Source organism: Ictidomys tridecemlineatus, chromosome 11, assembly GCF_052094955.1.
Source record: "Ictidomys tridecemlineatus isolate mIctTri1 chromosome 11, mIctTri1.hap1, whole genome shotgun sequence".
Classification (NCBI taxonomy): Eukaryota; Metazoa; Chordata; class Mammalia; order Rodentia; family Sciuridae; genus Ictidomys; species Ictidomys tridecemlineatus.
Window position 1 is genome coordinate 50,701,122 of NC_135487.1, and position 17,690 is coordinate 50,718,811.

Below are 17,690 nucleotides of genomic sequence, written 5' to 3' on the forward strand. Positions count from 1 at the left end.
AATCAACAGTAAATCTAGTTTGATTTAAAATGGCAAAATCATCAGAATAACTTTTTTTCTTTCCTTTGCTGGGGATCAAACTCTGGCAGTTGCACATGCTAGGCAAGTCCTCTATCACTGAGCTGCAAGGCGTACCCCACTCCATAAGGTAACTTTTAATCTAATTATTTCATTAGAAAATACAAACTCTCTTTAGGAGAGTTAAATGAACCCAATTGCCTTGCCCATTTTTGTTGGTTTTTAAAGGAATCCTGCTGGGCACAGTGGCACACACCCAGGGTCCCAGTTACTCAGGAGTCTAAGGCAGAAGGCTCACTTGAGCCTAGGAATTCAGGACCAACTGGGCAACAGGTGGAGAGTGGGAAGGAAGGAATCCTCTCAGGTCCTCCTTACTGCTCCACCACTAACACCATCATATACTATATATATGTATGGAGGGAGGCACTTCTCCAAGGATTTAAAACTACTCCAGAAACATTAGGTTAGAAAACAGGACACGAACAAGTTTCCTAGGTTTTCATTTTAAATGCCAATGTCAGCAAAAAAAAAAAAAAAAAAGGACAAAAGAACAAGTGACAAGTCAGTAGAAAAGATTTTTTTCTTTTGTTTTTGTTTTACACCAGAGAGCCTCAGATTTGAATTCCAGCTCTGCCATTTTTAGTGTTGTTTTCTCATCTGAAAAATGATGCCATTAAGCTCCCACTCTCTGGCTATTACAAAGATTAAATTAAATATCAAATGCAAAGCACATAACCCCACAGCTGACACACAGTAAAAGCTTACTAATCACGAGACATCCTCATGGCTCTCTCTCTTCCCATCTGGGAAGATGCTCAGCCCTGCCCCAAAGCACACACTAACCTACAAACTCTAAGATTTCCTCATTCTCTACCAAACCTGCATCATTATTCCCATAATGCCCTAAAGCCTTTTTGTCTCTTACTCAGGATATTTATCTATTTTACCATTCTGAGGTCACTGCAGATAGGGGAAACAATGGGCAACTATTATTTATATTTTTATTACTGCAAAAGAATTGAGAACAACTGTAAAATATAAAAGACACACAATAGAACTATTAATTAAAAGAAGGATTTAACACATATGACAATGTGGTAGAAAGACTGAGGCAGAGATTATTGTAAGAAAACTGAAGCACCAAAAGCAAGCAAATAATTTAACCTTGAGTTTGTTGGCAAGGAAACATAATGAGTTACAGAATACATTTTTCTTTTTCTTTTTCTGTTTGTAGAAGGAAACATCAATTCCTGAGAAGAACTATCAATAACTTGTTGAACTTATTTAACTAAGCCACTGGCAGGACCAAAATACAAACAAAGCCTTACAAAATACTTGGTGATCTTTCACATAACTGTACCATTTTATAAAGAAATCAAGCACTTAACTTGATAAACTCCCTTCATTAAAATGTTCCCACTTTGAACTTAAAAGACCCTGTCGAGGAAGAAAAAAAGGAAAAAAAATGCACAGGGCAGAACATGATGCTCTAGAACAGAGGATCACCCACCCACGCATCATGAGGGGTTGGTGATCAAGGATATCTGAAAGGGCCTTGAAAGTTAACAGAATTTTGACAGAACATGAAACATGAGCAAAGTGCATTTTAAAAAAATAGAACACAGAAAGGCATAAAAAACATTTGTAAATGTAAATATGAAATAGTGATAGTGAATAATTCATTGTGATACAGAAAAGGAAAGAAATAGAGAAAAAAAGCTGAAAAGGTAGATTGAGGTCCTATCACAAACTCTCTCTACTACCACACTCAGGCAAGGTTTGGATTATTTTCTATAGGCAATAGGAGATACTAAAGGCTTACGGCCAGAGAAATTCTATGACCTGAGTCAAGCTTCAGAAAGATTATTCAATATTCACATAAAAAAAACAGCCTAGAGGGGAAAGCAAGGAGTAGAGAGACTTAGTTTAGTGATTGCTGCAACCACCCAGGTTTAAAAAAAGAAAGTCAGCACAAAGGCAGCGGCATTGGAAATAGATGGCAAACTGCAAAAATAACTGGAGCACCCAGAGGGCTTGGCAAACTTGGGTAAGGGGTAGGGAAAAGGCAAAGGGAGAGATCAGGATGGGTCTAAGACAGGGGTCAGCAAACTAGCCTGCAAGCTAAAGCTGGCCTGCTCCATTTGTATAGCCAAATAAACTTACAGATTTTGCGTATTTAAATGTTTAAGGAAAAGAACTGCCGTCTGTGCATGTCCGTACATAAAATCTTATTGAACACTGCCATGCTCATTGATTTACATATCGTCTGCTTTAGTAATACTAAGGCAGAGTTCCGTGGTTATGACAAATATTACCTAACCCTTGAAGAGAAAAAAGTTTCCTGTCTTTCCTTTCTCAGGAAAAAAATTCCTGGCTGCAGGTCTACGGTTTTTAGATTGGTGGACAGATATGGTCTTCAGAAAAACAAAGACATCATCTATTAGTAAGCTAATGGGTCAGAAAGAGAAATGGTATGGGGCAGGTAGGGGCTGGAGTTGTGGCTCAGTGGTAGAGCACTGCTTCGCATGTGTGAGGCACTGGGTTCAATCCTCAGCACCACATAAAAATAAATATACAAAATAAAAGTATTATATTCATCTACAACTAAAAAAATTTTTAAAAAGAAAGAAATAGTATCAATTTTGGAGTAATTAAATTCAAGGTATCAATAAGTTAGCCAGGTAAGGGGCCTGGCATGCATTGAAAAGACCATACCACCCTGGGCCAGGGCACCAGCTTTGCCCTGGCCTCACCCAGTCTTCCTCCAGATCACTACAAGGCTTGGATCCTATACACCCGTTCTCCCAGGTCTGAGCTCAGATGTCACTTCCATCAGAGAGGCAGTCCCTCTCTCCGACACCTAAGCATTCTCCATCAGTTACCTTCCTAATTTTCTATGTTGTACTTACCACCACCTGAAATTATATTACGTATAGACATGTTTAACATCTTAAAATGTCAGAGGCCTTGCCTCTTGTTCCCCTGTGTCCCTGTGCTTACCAGAGTATCTGAAACTGCTCAGCCAGTATTTGAGGAGGTAAAGAGCAGAAAGGAAGGAAAAATGAATAAAGGGACAACTGAAGCTCAGGTAAAAAGTGGATCATCTGCAAAATTTTAGAAACAAACGAGATATGCCATTCACAGAACCTTCAGAAAAGTTTCACTGGGATAAGGCAAAAAGTGAGAGAAAGAGAAGACACACAAAAAGAAAACAAAGACATAAAGAGGAAAAAGGGAAGTACTTACTGTGTCTCAGAAGCCAAAGCGCTATGGGGCTGGGGATCGTCTGCCAGGAAGCAGGTTTTCAGAAAAGGGGTGTCAAAATGTGAGAACAAAAAGGTGATCTCAAGGAAGCAGTCTCAAGAGTATGAAGGTGGCAGTCAGTTAAAGAATAAGTGGGTAGGAGGAAGTGAAAGCTTTCAAGGCATTTTCAGCAGAGTAGAGGAAGTAGAGAGAGGAGAGCAGAGGCGCACCCTGGGGCAGCAGTGAGGAAGTGGGATCCTTCTTTCTTTCATAGAATGACACAAATCTGATCATGGTAGTGCCCTGTTTAAAAGTCTCCAACTTCCCCCACTGCATTACGAGAAAGCCCAAAGAAATATGGGCCCTAATGGCTTGCCTGATAGCACTTAGAATGATCCCGCCTCTCACCAGCCTGCATCCTCTTCCTCTCTGTTCCAATTGCAGGATATTGGCCCTACTGCATGTCCTTGGCACATGCTGTTCCCTCTGGCTAGAAAACCCCTTCCACTCATCAGATTTCAATGTACAAAATCCCTTCTTTTTTTTTTTAATATTTTTTAGTTGTCAAAGCATTTTTTTTTTACTTTATTTATATGTGGTGCTGAGCATTGAACCTAGAGCCTCACATATGCCAGGCAAGCGCTTTACCACTGAGTCACAACCCCAGTCCCAAACCCTTTCTTCTTAATGTTCCATCTTTTTTTTACAACCAGCTGGCCAGCTTATGATACACTGCATATCTGTAACAAAAGGCTGTACAATTGTGGAATTGTTGTATTTTCTACTAGCAAGGAACCCTTCTGAGGACACAGCCACAACTGTCTTATTCTACCATATATGTGATCTACAGATAGTTGTTGAATACAGGGATAAAAAAGAAAACCTAAGAGTTGGTGTTTTGTTAATCACAATCAATTTGTGTGTCATAAGTGGACAATTTACTACATCCGTCAAGGGGGCTTAAAATTTATTATATTCAGATGTATCTGACCTCTGACATCCCCCTACTTCTAAACAACCTAGGTTGTAAAAAAATAAGTTAAAAAGGTGACATTCTCTGGAGTCACCATCATACATCAAACACATTTCACAATAAGATAATTGACACACAATGATCGGTGGACTAAAGTTTTACAGAATGGCTTTAACTGAACAAAATTAAGTAGTATATTAAATTCAGAATTTTTTAGTCTATATTATACAAATTAACCCTAAAATCGGTTTGGAGATGTATGTATCAAGACTATCTGCACTGCTTGTAATCCATCAAACTAGTTTACTATCAAAAATTTTCATAAGAAGATATACATTCAACAGATTGTTTTTTCTCTTTCCCTTCTCTTACCATAGCTTGAAAGATTAAATTGTACTAATTGAAAAATTGATATGAATTACAGTCATCCATTCTGAGAAAATTAAGTGTGCAAGCAAGCCTACAAATAGAATTGTGTTTAACTAATTAACTTGTAAGTTCTAATACCCTTAGGCCCTTTAAAACAACATTAAAGACAAATGAGAGTTGTATTAATTACTAGTTATTCTTATCTAGTAATGCTTTATACAATCAAACGAGTCAGTTACCCATGGTATATGAAAATAAGAGATTTAAGTTTCTTTTTGTTCACCTTTTTACAGTTCAAGTAGAATTCACTATACACTGTCCCTCCACAAATCAAATTACAGAGCTTCACTGTCTTTGTCATTATCAAATGGGAAGACAAAGATACAGCTAAATCCTTCACTGTCAAAGCTCTTGGAATGAAAAAGTTATCAACAGTCATTTTCCAACCACGAAGCAACTAATGTTCCTCAGAGTAAGAATAATACTCAGAACCAAGAAACCTGTTCAACATAAATACCACTAAGAAGGAAATGTACTTTAAGTATGCAAAATATATACACAGTTAAGAGGAAGGACTAACAATACAATTTTAGATTTTGGGTAAATCTTGCTTTAAGAAAGGACAAAACGTAAATAGAAATAGAAGGTTTTTATATTTATATATATATATTTATTTATTTATTTCAGTTTCCAGTAAAGGTTGCTCTACAATTTCTATTTCTGTTTATGTTTTATCTTTTCTTTTTTTTTTAGAGAGAGAGAGAGAGAGAGAGAGAGAGAAAATTTTTAATATTTATTTTTTAGTTTTCAATGGACACAACATCATGTGGTACTGAGGATCGAACCCAGCGCCCCGCGCATGCCAGGCAAGCATGTTACCGCTTGAGCCACATCCCTAGCCCTACGTTTTGTCCTTTCTTAAAGCAAGATTTACCCAAAATCTAAAATTGTATTGTTAGTCCTTCCTCTTAACTGTGTGTGTGCGCGTGTGTGCGCGCGCGCGCACGCGCGCACACGTGAGAATTCTTTTAAAATCCTATAATTCCATAAGCAGCAAACTCATTGGAGTACTACCTGATTTATAAGATTTTTAATTTCCACACAACTCAGAAGACAACATTTTAAAATCAGGTATGCCTGGTGCCTCTCTGCCAGCAGCTCACCATTTCCTAAGTAAACTGAATCAGTGAAGGCAACACAGTATCTTTATATTGACTTTCCCAGAAAGCCTAATACATTCCTACCAAATTATATACCTTGGACGGCATTTAAAGTTAAATAAAAGCACCTTTGTTTATCATTTTTTTCCTTAAAAATAGAAGAAAGTCTAATTTAGTACTTTGAGTGCTGTCTAAATAATTAATGCTTCTAGATTTGAGAAACTGTCTTAAGCACCAAAACTTTTTTGATTTACTCATTTCTAAATAAAGTATTTCTCACACAGATTAGCTCAGTTATAATTTTTGTCTTGCATCTATTGGGTGAGACTTAACATCTTTAAATATTCTGAATATACTTTCGGCTTTTTTTTTCTTGTAACTGACACAAAGCATACATACCAATCTTTAAACAGCTAACATACTCTGTGACTGGCACCATTCCAAAATCTTTAGGTGTAGCCATTCAATCCTCACATCAATCTTACAGAGAGGTACCCTTCACTGTCGGTAAGGACATGGGCATTACTTGTTCACTTCCTCATAGCCAGGACCAAACCAGTCTGGGTCCAAAAACAGATCACAAAAAAACAAGGAAAGAAATAAGACTAAGATCATAAAAAACAAGGAAAGAAACAAGGCTAAGATGCAAAAATTTCATCTGTTTTCTACCTAGAGGTATAAAAATCAACCTCAGTACCTATAGCTGGTTCAAGTTATTACTGTCTCCTACACGGCCACAGCACCTCTTTTCAAATTTCAGAGGTTTTCAATTCACTCTTAAGTAACTCATTTCCTGAAGAATTAAAGTAAAGATCCTTCACTTGTTTTTCATTCTGAAGAAAACCTCTTCCTTGAATTGTCCTGTAGAAATTCCCTGACAGCAGCTTCTTATTCAGTCCCCATCCTCTACTTGTACATTTCCTTCCCATTTCTTAAATGAGGTGTATGAAATGGCCTTTTTCTGCTAGAGATCTGAACTCTCACTTCATTTCATGCAGTGTGTCTTATTCTTAATACTGGGGGCAGTATCATCACCAACATCAATTACCATACTGTGTGTGGTGATAGTAACAACTTCAAATTGCTATGGTGTTTACAATGGTTTGTCCTTCCGCTAAATGCCCAGGAGTGTTTCATTCTTTTTTCCCCCCCGCTTAACTTTTAGTTGTAGTTGGACACAATACCTTTATTTTATTTATTTTTATGTGGTGCTGAGGATTGAACCCAGGGCCTCGAATGTGCTAGACAAGCACTGTACCACTGAGCCACAACCTCAGCCCCAAAGAGTGTTTCATTCTTAAGCTATGATTCTACTTTTCATAAACTTACTCCTCATTCACAGCTAAGATAAAAATTAACACTGCTAGCCTGAAGATGTGCCTTCCTGAATTCATCCTCTTGATCACTGTCTTCTCTCAGGCTTGTTGTATTTAGCTTTCTCTTGACCTGAAAATCAGTTAGAAAAATTGTCAAGAGTCCTTTAAAAATTAAAAGCAAAATAAAGTAGTTTTAACTCTACCATAAGGAAAGCATATAGGAACTTCTTGACATATTTTGGCTCTAAACATTTTCTGTTTCTTGGCAGTCTTCTGGATAGTTGATAAGTAGTGGGTAAATAAAGCATTTTCTGTTGTGGGGAGAAGGAAAGGGTAGCACATTGGTTCTACAAAGCTGGCCCTTTGTAGAACTTTCAGTGTTTCTTCTCATTCTTCCATCTGAAATGACACGCCTGAGCTCCAAAACTTAAAATGTCTTCTCATCTTCCCTATTCATTTATTCAACACAGGCCATGGTCCTGACCTCACACTGCTCACAGACTTGTGGAGAAAGTCAGTCTTCTCAATCCGGCACCACCCTGCAGTCCAGCTCGACCTCCTCCTGCTCTTCCCAAGTGGTCCTTGCTCTAGTCACAGAGGTTGCTTCCAAGTTTGCCATATGTACCACATACATGCCCACCTTCATGCCTCTATTCATGTTGCATATCTGCATAGATTTTTTTTCCCCACCTCTAAACAAGGAAACTCCTACTCCTCCTTCAAGAACCCATTCAAATGAAGCCTCTTCATAAAAGCATTTGAGAAAGGCTCCAAATAGAATTTAGCTCTTTTCAGGGGTCCTTGTGGTCTAATTTTCACCTCTATTATAGCATTACCTACACCGTGTTATAGCTACAAAGAGCAAACTTACTTCCATTATAAACTGTGCCTAATCCATCTGCCAGACACTTCAGAGGTACCAAGAGACATCTGTGTATACAAAGAATAAATTAATCTGTAACTTAAAAAAAATTTTGAGAAAGAGAGAATCTTTTTTGTAGATAGACACAACACAATGCCTTTATTTTTATGTGGTGCTGAGAATCGAACCCAGGTCGCGCCCCTGCTAGGTGAGCGCTCTACCACTGAGCCACAATCCCAGCGCCAACTTAAAATTTTATAAAGAGAATAACAACAAAGAGAAACTACTCCTTAGTTCTCAGACATCAGTGGAGTGCTCTGAAGGCTTCTAGGAAACAATCTACAATAACAACATAGGATTTACTCATCTGTATAACCTGCAACTTCAAAGCTCTGCACACGCTCTCTGAGATCTTCCACTAGACATAGCTCTTTCAGGGCAGAAATTTTTACCTGTTCTGTTCTATTTATTCACTCTCTGACAGTTGTAGCAAGAGTTCGGTAAGCATTTACTGAATAAATAAATAAATGAATAAAATGCTGTGTGAATGTTACTGTTAAAAAAAAAAAAAGTCAGTAATAGGTTAAAAATACCCCAACAAATACCCGCTATCTTCTAGCCAGAGTAAACTTATAAGAAATTTTCCTTTTGCTTCTGAAAGTACATCTTGCCTTGGAACTGGGCAATTTACTCAGCACCAAGGAAGAATGTGTGCCCACAGCCAGCTGCAAAGAATCACAGATCATAAAACCTTAGAAGTGAAGGTATCACGGAAATGAGCTTAATGTTTTACGCCTTCTTATGGCCTCAAACTGCCAAAAATGCTAATGTACTTCAGAGGAAAGAATACTCAAAGGAATTAGTTTCCTGCCCCAGAAACCCAGTCATTTCAACATGGCAGATGCTTAAAACCCCATGTTACCAAAGCACTTTTTAAGACAGGAAGCAACAGTGGCATACCTAGCTGAGTACTGGGGACAGCAAGAAGAGAGGAAGCAACAAACCAAACATAAACATGCTTGGAGGTTAGCATGAAATATATAAAAACAATGAGCCAATTTCTCAAATGCCTCCTATAATTTACCTTTGCAACTTTTTTTTTTAAGGCAATCAGGTCTATGTGGCCCAGGCAGGCCCTAAACTCTTGGGCTCAGGAGTTCCTCTTACCTCAGCTTCTCAGTTAGCTGGGATTGTAGGCACGCACCAACACCTGACTTGTATTGTAATTAATTATTAAAACAGAAAAAAGGAAAGACATAAAAACAAGTAGTACCACCCTTGGTCACCAGGTGCTCTTCCTATTTCCATTATAACTCTTTTCCCAATTTTAACCACTCTTATAGGAAAAAAGGATAAGGTGATTGTCCTTAAATGGAAAAGAGAGTAAAGCATGGATGATATTTTTCCTCTACTTGCCACTTTCCAATATTTCTACAGTGTGTCTCCCACTCGTAGCAATGAGAAAATAAGCTTATTTAAAAAAAAAAAAAACACACAGAGCTAAGAAGTTTGTGTTCTAACAATAAGAAAAATAATAATTACACTAAATAAACTCTTTATCCCAAAAAGATGAATAATCAATATTAAACCACCTATCCTGCTTTTTCCTCAGCATACTGTCTCAACCTCTCAACTCCCAACATATCTAACAATTTATTCATAAAAAAAAAAAAAAAACTGAGCTTTGGGCTGAGGTTGTGGCTCAGTGGTAGAGCACTTGCCTGGCATGTGTGAGTCACTGAGTTCAATCCTAAGCATCATATAAAAATAATTAAATGAAATAAAGGTATTGTGTCCATCTACAACTAAAATAAAAACAGGCTTTCTTAAAAAAAATGAACTTTATAACAGCTACAACCTGTGTAGTTGTTCAGTTTTCACACACTATATATACATTATTTACCTGATTTTCCTCAACAATTCTGTGAGACAACTAAGGTGGATATTTTTATTTCCATTTTCAGATGAAGAAAATAAGTACCAGAAGTAAAAAGATTTGCCATGATAGGAATTCAGATCTTCTGGATTCTCACCTGGTACCTCAAGCACTATGGACATTTTAAGCCAGATAATACTTTGTTGTCAGAGGCTGTCCTGTGCCTTGTAGGATATTTAGCAGAATCCCTGGCCTCTACCCCCTAGAAGCCAATATTACCACCCCTCTTCCCAAAGTGTAACTACCAAAACCTCTCCAGAAGTTGCAAGTACTTCTTCCAGTGCAAAATCATACCAAAGTGAGAATCAATGATCTAAAAGAATCTGCAGGGTTCCTTCAGGCACCTCAATTCTATAACAAAGAGACAACACGACTGAGCCACACACATTACAGAAACAGAAGATTCATTTTCTTAACTAATTCCCTAGTTGAAAGAATTTTCTTAAATGTGCAAACAAGCAAGATAAAGTTCTTTGCACAAATATGTACATTTCCAACAATAAACCTTCTAATGGCATATTATTACCTAATTAGAACATAATGACTATCCAGAATGATATGTGTATTTAAAAGGAAAAAACATTTACCATAGGAACCTAAAAATTAGAAAAAACTACTTTATTAATGCAGTTATTTTTACTTAGTGTTCTCTCTATAAAAATGGTAAACCTACACAAGTTGCTTCTTCTGGCTTCCTGTCCAAATATATGTTACTTTAAGGCATTCAGAAGAAACTGATAATTCAGAACATAATTTATCATTATACTTATAATTTAAATTATTATAATTTTCAGTCTGCTACTAAAATCACCAATGCTTGGAAACTTAGAATCTAATCTGGAAGACCTCACAAGCCTATTTAGAAGCCCTCAGACTGTTTCTTCAAGAAAATCAATCCAAGTCTACTCCTACAAAAGCAGCCCCATCCCCAAAATTCCTTATCTTCACTAGATTTTTTTAGCAAATGCATACATTCAAAAGATTTTATATTTTAACATCTTAAATCTGTAAAGGATGGATACCAAGTAATCAGAGGTAATTACAAGTATAGCATTAGGCAAATTGACATTAAAACTGCCTAAATTACACAAAAAAAAACCCTGAAATATAGGTATGTTTTGAAAAACAAACTATTTTGCCAATGCCTAATTTATTTACTCTCATCATTTCCCAATGGTAGTAATTAATGAGTATACTATGGAACAGAAAAAAGTTTAAACTAGCAGTATTCTATGTGGATTGTTAACACCAAAATCCTGGTTAAAAAAAAAAAAAAACACAGCTACATAGTTATCTAGAGAGTCTGAGATAAGGTACAATGAAAATGCTTAGTTAACACAATATATAGAATTAAGAAAAGGTAATGACTATTTCTATTCATAATGTCCACAATCACTCAGGGACATGTTCTTGCGTCTTTATGTGATCTGGATCTGTATGCGGAAGACATTTTCTACTTATTACAAAGCATACTGCACCAGAAGTGTCCAGAACCCTGGTGGTCTCCATTAGTCTTCACCACAGAGTACAAAAGAACACATTGATCCTTCAATGAAAATGATTCTCAGGTCTTGGAAAACATTAGAGTCACCAAAAGCAAAAGTGAACAGACAACACAAAATGGGGCTTTGGAAACTGAGGAACAAAAATTTAATCAATACAAAATGCTCTTAATTTCCCACAGTGACTATGTCCACACATAACTCAAACCTTTTTTTTTGGCGGGGGGGGGGGGGGGGGCGGAATAACGAAAGACTACATGCTCACACCTAACAGTCTCTGCATTATACCATCATTTAACAGCCCAAGGCCTTCCTCCCTGACAGAAGTAATGACAATTTTATAGCACTGTAAATACCTGTCACTGAGAGAAAAACTCTATGAATTGGATTAATAGCATGTATAGTAGTGTATCCAGCCAGGAGCAAGACAGCTCACAGCCACGTATCAAGGGCAGGGAGGGCAGGATACCCTTCCCCAGTAACACACAGGAAATCAGAAAATTTGTCCTCAGATGGGCACACAAACATCTGGCAGTAGTCACCTTTCATCTAGTCTCTCTAGAGAATTCGTTCGTAAACACATATGCAAGGAGCCCACATTTCAGGAACCTTAGGGAGTGACTTTAGAAAGGTGTTTACTAGTCCCGCTGAAGCAACGTCCCCGCTCAGATGCGCCAACGAGGCAGCCGCGCGCGGATGGGGTCCGAGGAGTTCGGAGACCAGTCCCAGATTCGGTTAATCAAGTCCCTTTACAGCAGAATTCGCAAATCCCTACATGGTTCTTTCTCACTGCTGCCCTTCCCTGGTCCTCCAGTCCAGGGTCACCATGTCGCCCTTCTCGCTGGCTACCTGGCGCCAGGTACCTTAACAGAACCTAGAAGGGGAGGGGCGTTTCCTGAGATCCCTACCAGACCCCTACCAGACTCCAAAACCCAACACTGAGAAAAGACACTTAGCCTCCGTCCTGTGGCCAGGAAAAAAAAATCTCTCACCCCACCACCCCCACCCCAGCAAGTGGGCCAGGGAGCTGGCGGTCAAGTTCTCCGCGCGGCGACCGAGGGACGTCAAGACCTCAAGCCCGCGCCCGAAGCTCGGGGTGGTATAAACAGGATGTCTGACAGCGCGTTCCGGGCTTGTTTATGAAAACTTGCGGTGCGCTCGGGGGGAGGGGGTGGCGAGACTCAACCTTTCCCCTCCTGGCCCCGGGCCCCTGCCTCGCGACCTCCCCGCTGCCGCCGGCCCCGCTCGGCTGGAAATCCCCCGCCGTCCCCGCTGGCACCCGCACGCCCCACCGGCCCGACCCCGGGGTCCCGCGCGGCGCTCGCGGAGTCGCCTGCGGTGCGCGGCGCTCGGAGACACATCAAGAGCCGCGGCCGCGCCTCCGGCCAGCGTAAAACTCCGCGCCCCTCGCCAGTCGCCGAGACTGCGGCAGGCTTCTCACCACCTCTCGGAGACACTCACCACTTCCGTGTGCGCCTGGGCCGGACGGCTCCGGGTCGCTTCGCCGGTCGGGGTCGGGCGGCCGGCTCGCTAGGCAGCCAGCCGCTCGGCCCGGCGCGGTGCGCCCAGGGCTGAGGAGGGGGCACCGGGAGAAAAACTAAGACTGGGGCGCAGGCCAGCTCAGTCTACGGCTGGCGGTAACTCGGGGGCCTCCGAGGCCTGCGCTCCGCGACGCTCCCGCCTCCCGCCCCTCCCCGCAGCCGGCCACGCCTCCCACCCCGCGGCGGCGCGCCCCGCCTCCTCTCGACGTCAGGAGCTGCAGCCCCGGAAAGGGGGCGGGAGCCTGCCTAGGTGGAGGCTAGAGACCCTGAACTTGGCCTGCCCGCCCCGCCCCCATCCGGCCTCCCGCAAGCCCCGCCCCCGCCCCATCCGTGACTGGGAGGTTTTAGCATTTCTTTTAAAAACACCAATCTAGGGACTGGAGGTCAGCCTGCTTAGGAAGTAAAATTGTCCATAGAGTGACACTCCCACCACCACCGAGTTTGGAGGCCTTCCTTCATGTCTTTGTACACTTTGATGCATTTATCACAGCCTTCCGTGTACACCTCTGCCCCTTATCCCAACTGAAAGGAAAGTGACCATAACACTCAGAGCGGCAGAGAGATCTTTATTGCAGCAGTGCAATAGAGGAGAAAAGAGAGAAAGAGAAGGGGGTAAGGTGGAGGGGAGAGCTGTGGCAGGGAAAGGTTTTTATAGCCCTTCTGCTGTGCTGCCTAAATCTAACAGGGTCTCTGTGTTTGCAAGCTGCCTTGCTCGCACAAGGGGAGTTAAGTGTTCAGCCTTGAGCAGTGGGTTGAGCGTTCAGCCTTGGGGAGGGGGGTGGGGCTTGGAGTTGGCTTGAAACAAACAGGTGATAAAGAACCAGACAGAGGGTTTGAGTGGCCACATCACCCTGCAGCTAACTTTGTTTGGCATGCCCTGCAGATAACTTATTCAGCCTGTCCGCACCTAACACCAATCTTACAAAAACTAAGCTCAAAGGGCACCTGACTACTAACAAGAACTTACTTAACCAGAAAACAAATCTCGAAGATTTGATGAGTTACTTAAGATCTTCTATTTAAAGAACTATTTGAAGGAGGAAAACTAACTTATGTATATAAGAACTAATATTTGTTGATAGCTAATATGTGTCTAGCACTTTTCATTTGTTTCTAACATCCCTCAAAGTAAGTGTTAACCATATTTTAACCATGCAGAGATAAAATAAGGCTAAAGTCCCTTCATCAGAGTCATACTATAGCCAAAATTCATGCCCTATTGACCATCGATGGCAAAATTCTGACAATATAGATAGCTCTCCAATTAGTCCACTTCTCTGTGTTCCCACACGTGGTTTTGAACCACAAAAACATCTTACATTGTCACTTGCATTCACTACAGCCCCACAATTTTCCATGGTAAGTTTTTAAAAATTCAAATCTGTTCCAATCATTCCTGTGATTCTAGTGACTTCCTCATGAAAATCCTTAGATGAAAATTCTCCTAGGCCATGGATCTTCAGAATTCTGCATTTTTTTAATATTTATTTTTTAGGTGTAGATGGACACAACACAATGCCTTTATTTTTATGTGGTGGTGAGGATCGAACCTGGGTCCCGCCCATGCTAGGCGAGCACTCTGCAGCTGAGCCACAATCCCAGCCCCAGAATTCTGCATCTTTAAGTCCCTGCAGACTAAGACTGTCCACCTGTCCTAATTCCACTAACCATGTTGGACTGCTCCTAATGTCTTGGGGGAGGGGGAGGAATGGCAACTTAGACTGAGCAAGACATGTTGGATGTAGGTGAAAAGAGCATCAGAATCCAGATTACTAGATTTCGGGTTTGTCCTCCATCATTAACCACCTGTTTCCACAAAGCATTTCAGTTTGCTCATAAAAGTTGAACAGCAGACTAAATGATCTCCCAATTACCATCTGGAAGGAAAAAGAAAAGCTATCAGAGAAGACAGGAGAACCAAGCAGGGAGGAACTGGGCCCACGTACCTGCATTGTGATTGTGAGTGTTGGTGTGCCTGTCTTATCTCGACTGTGAACACCTCAGAGCTGTTTGCATCATTGTTTAATTGGGACAATACCTTCCTTATAAGGGTTTTACTGAAGGTTAATTAAAATAATGGAGACCTGGCACATGGCTCAGTAAATTATAGTGATTCTTTTTAATCTGATCCTTAAAGAATAGGTGGGAAGAACATGAAGGTAGACAGAGACATGAAAGAAAAGCATTTCAGGTGAGGAGAGGATAAAGCAAAAGGAAAATAAGGATTGCAGCAGTGAACCTATTGTGCTCAAAAGCAAATCTGCCTGCTCATTAAATGGAGTCAGGGCAGAGGGCCTTGACTGATTTAGATCCGTTCTTCTGTGTCAAACATTGCTGAAAATTCAAAGAAAAAGACTTCCTGCTCTCTGAATGCTCATCGTGAAGTGGAACTGACAGGCAATAATTAGTGTGATTCATGTACCCCTAAAGGTGATCACAGAGAAGAATCATCCAGCCCAATCTGGAAAAGTCAGAAGAGTCTTCAAGTAGCAGACAAGTGGCAGGAGCCAGGGAAAACATAGCATATTCAAGCAAGGAATACTACATGCTTTGTAACTGAGACTAGAAAAGATGAGCTTCATGCAAAAACTTTCACCAAAAAAGAAATAGTTTGGGACTGGAGTTGTGGGTCAGTGGTTGAGCACTTGCCTAGACCTTGTGAGGAACTGGGTTCGATCCCCAGCACCACATTAAAAAAAAAAAAAAAAAAAAAAAAAAAAACTAAATAAACAAAGAAATAGTCTGTACTTGAAAGATTTAATTAAGTTTTATTTTAGAAGAATCACTCTAAGCAGAGGTTCTCATTCTCAGCACTATTAAAATTTGTGGCTGGAAACTTTTGTGGGGGAACCAGGCTGTCTTCTGCTTTGCAGGATGTCTAACAGCATCTCATTTAGCTTCTACATGCTAGTTACCAGTACAACTCCTTGCTCTCCTTCCATCCCCAAACTCCTTATTCTCTCCCTGCTCCAGTTGTGACTACCAAAAGTATCTTCAGATGTCCCCTGGGGGCCAAAACACCACCCCTCTCCCATTGAGAACCACTAATTTAGGGATAATGTGAAAGATAGATTGAAGGACAAAGAGATTAATTACATAGCATTATAGAACTATAAACTGCATGTAATGAGAGCCTTTCTAAGGCAGTGGCCTGGGGAAGGATATGCTGAAGATACAAAAAGCCTGGGGAGATGAAACAGACAGTGCTGAGAAGTGGTGAAGCAAACAGAGGACTCTCACATGACTCTCAATTTTTGAATTGGTTGACAAGTTGACCTATAATGCCACAGATAAATTGATGAGGAATCCAGTGGTTCTGAACAGAAAAGTTTTTTAAAGTCAATTTGTGGATAATATATATGATACCAGAGAAAGGAAAATAACATAAAACAGAGGAATACAAATATTCCCACCTAATTTGTAATGCATACAAATTACAAATTTGTTAGACATACATCTAAATTGAGCTAAACCAAATGTAAGAAAGTAGAAGACTCTTATCAGGAAATTATCTAAAATTATAATAATAACCATCTAACCAACCATCATACACAATTTCACACATGGTCTTCATGAAAAGAAGAATACACAACATTGTATTGTGGATGTAGCTCAGTGGTTGAGCGCTTGTCTAACATGTGCAAAGTCCCATTCAATCCCCAACACTATAAAAAGACACTATAAAAAAAAAAAGAGCCTCTGCCAAAGCTATTGCATAAACAATGGGAAAATATAAACAAAGAGGTTTGCCTTTAAAAGATTGTACTAAAGAATACTCAATTGAAATCCCATTGTATAACTCATGAAATTTAATTACAAAAAGAAAAAAAAGAGAAAACCACTCATAATCTTGCAACCCTAATATAAACATGGCCATTGTAATATATTTTCTTCCATTTTTTTTACTAAGTATATTTTAATGTAAATATAATCATGATACGTATGTAATTTTGTAAATCATTCCTTAAAGTTAATTTTAATTTATAAGCATATTTCCGTGTTTCCACATATTCATAGCTAATGCACTTCTTCATATAAGTAATTTTTAGATAATAAATATAAAATTAAATGTTTAATATTTAAATAATTATTTTCAGAATGATTCACAGAAAAGAGACTATTGAGTCAAATGGTGTGCATATTTTTTGAACCTTAATTCTTAGATTCATATTGGCAAGTCACTTTCCATGCAATTTCTGCAAATTTACATTGCCCAGAAAAATGTACACAATGTCAGGTTGTATAACCGTGGACATTATAATTTTGAAATGGTTTGTAAGTTGAATATGTGTACAATGACCTTGTTGAGCCAGATACAGTATTACAAGTGCTCTACCACTGAGGAGAACTTTGGTAACCCTATCATGAATTTGTATGAAGGTATGTCTTCAAATTACTGATTGAATAAACCTGGATCCAAGCTTGTTTGTTTTGTTTTATTTTTTATTGTTGTTGAAATCATGCTACCTAGCCCATTTAAATAAATAAATGATTACAAAGATTATGTTAAACTGTATATAAAAACTCACTTCTCCTACAATATTATGGTGCATGGATCTGCCTGTAATTAGCTAGCAACTAGCTGGAGAATATGCATTAATTAGTTCATGGCCATCTAGAATCGATGGAATAAGATGGATTAGCCATGCAGGATATTTATTTGGGGAAACACCTGTCAAAGATTAACAAGGAGAGGATAGGAGAAAGTGAGTAAGACCTCCAGACTATACTTCAGCTCTGACATCTGGAGGAAAGAGAAAGGAAGGGAAG

At 39.7% G+C, this 17,690-nt stretch overlaps 1 protein-coding gene across 2 annotated transcripts in view; it reads right to left on the reverse strand.

The window, feature by feature from the left end:
- Positions 1 to 13,082, reverse strand: part of Jak1 (Janus kinase 1) — a 129,082-nt gene extending 116,000 nt beyond the window's left edge. For both annotated transcript variants that reach the window (XM_078026406.1, XM_078026405.1), the window contains exon 1: positions 12,841 to 13,082. The gene's annotated coding sequence lies outside the window, so the exon portion shown is untranslated. The remainder of the gene's footprint in view (positions 1 to 12,840) is intronic.
- Positions 13,083 to 17,690: the final 4,608 nt, after the last annotated feature.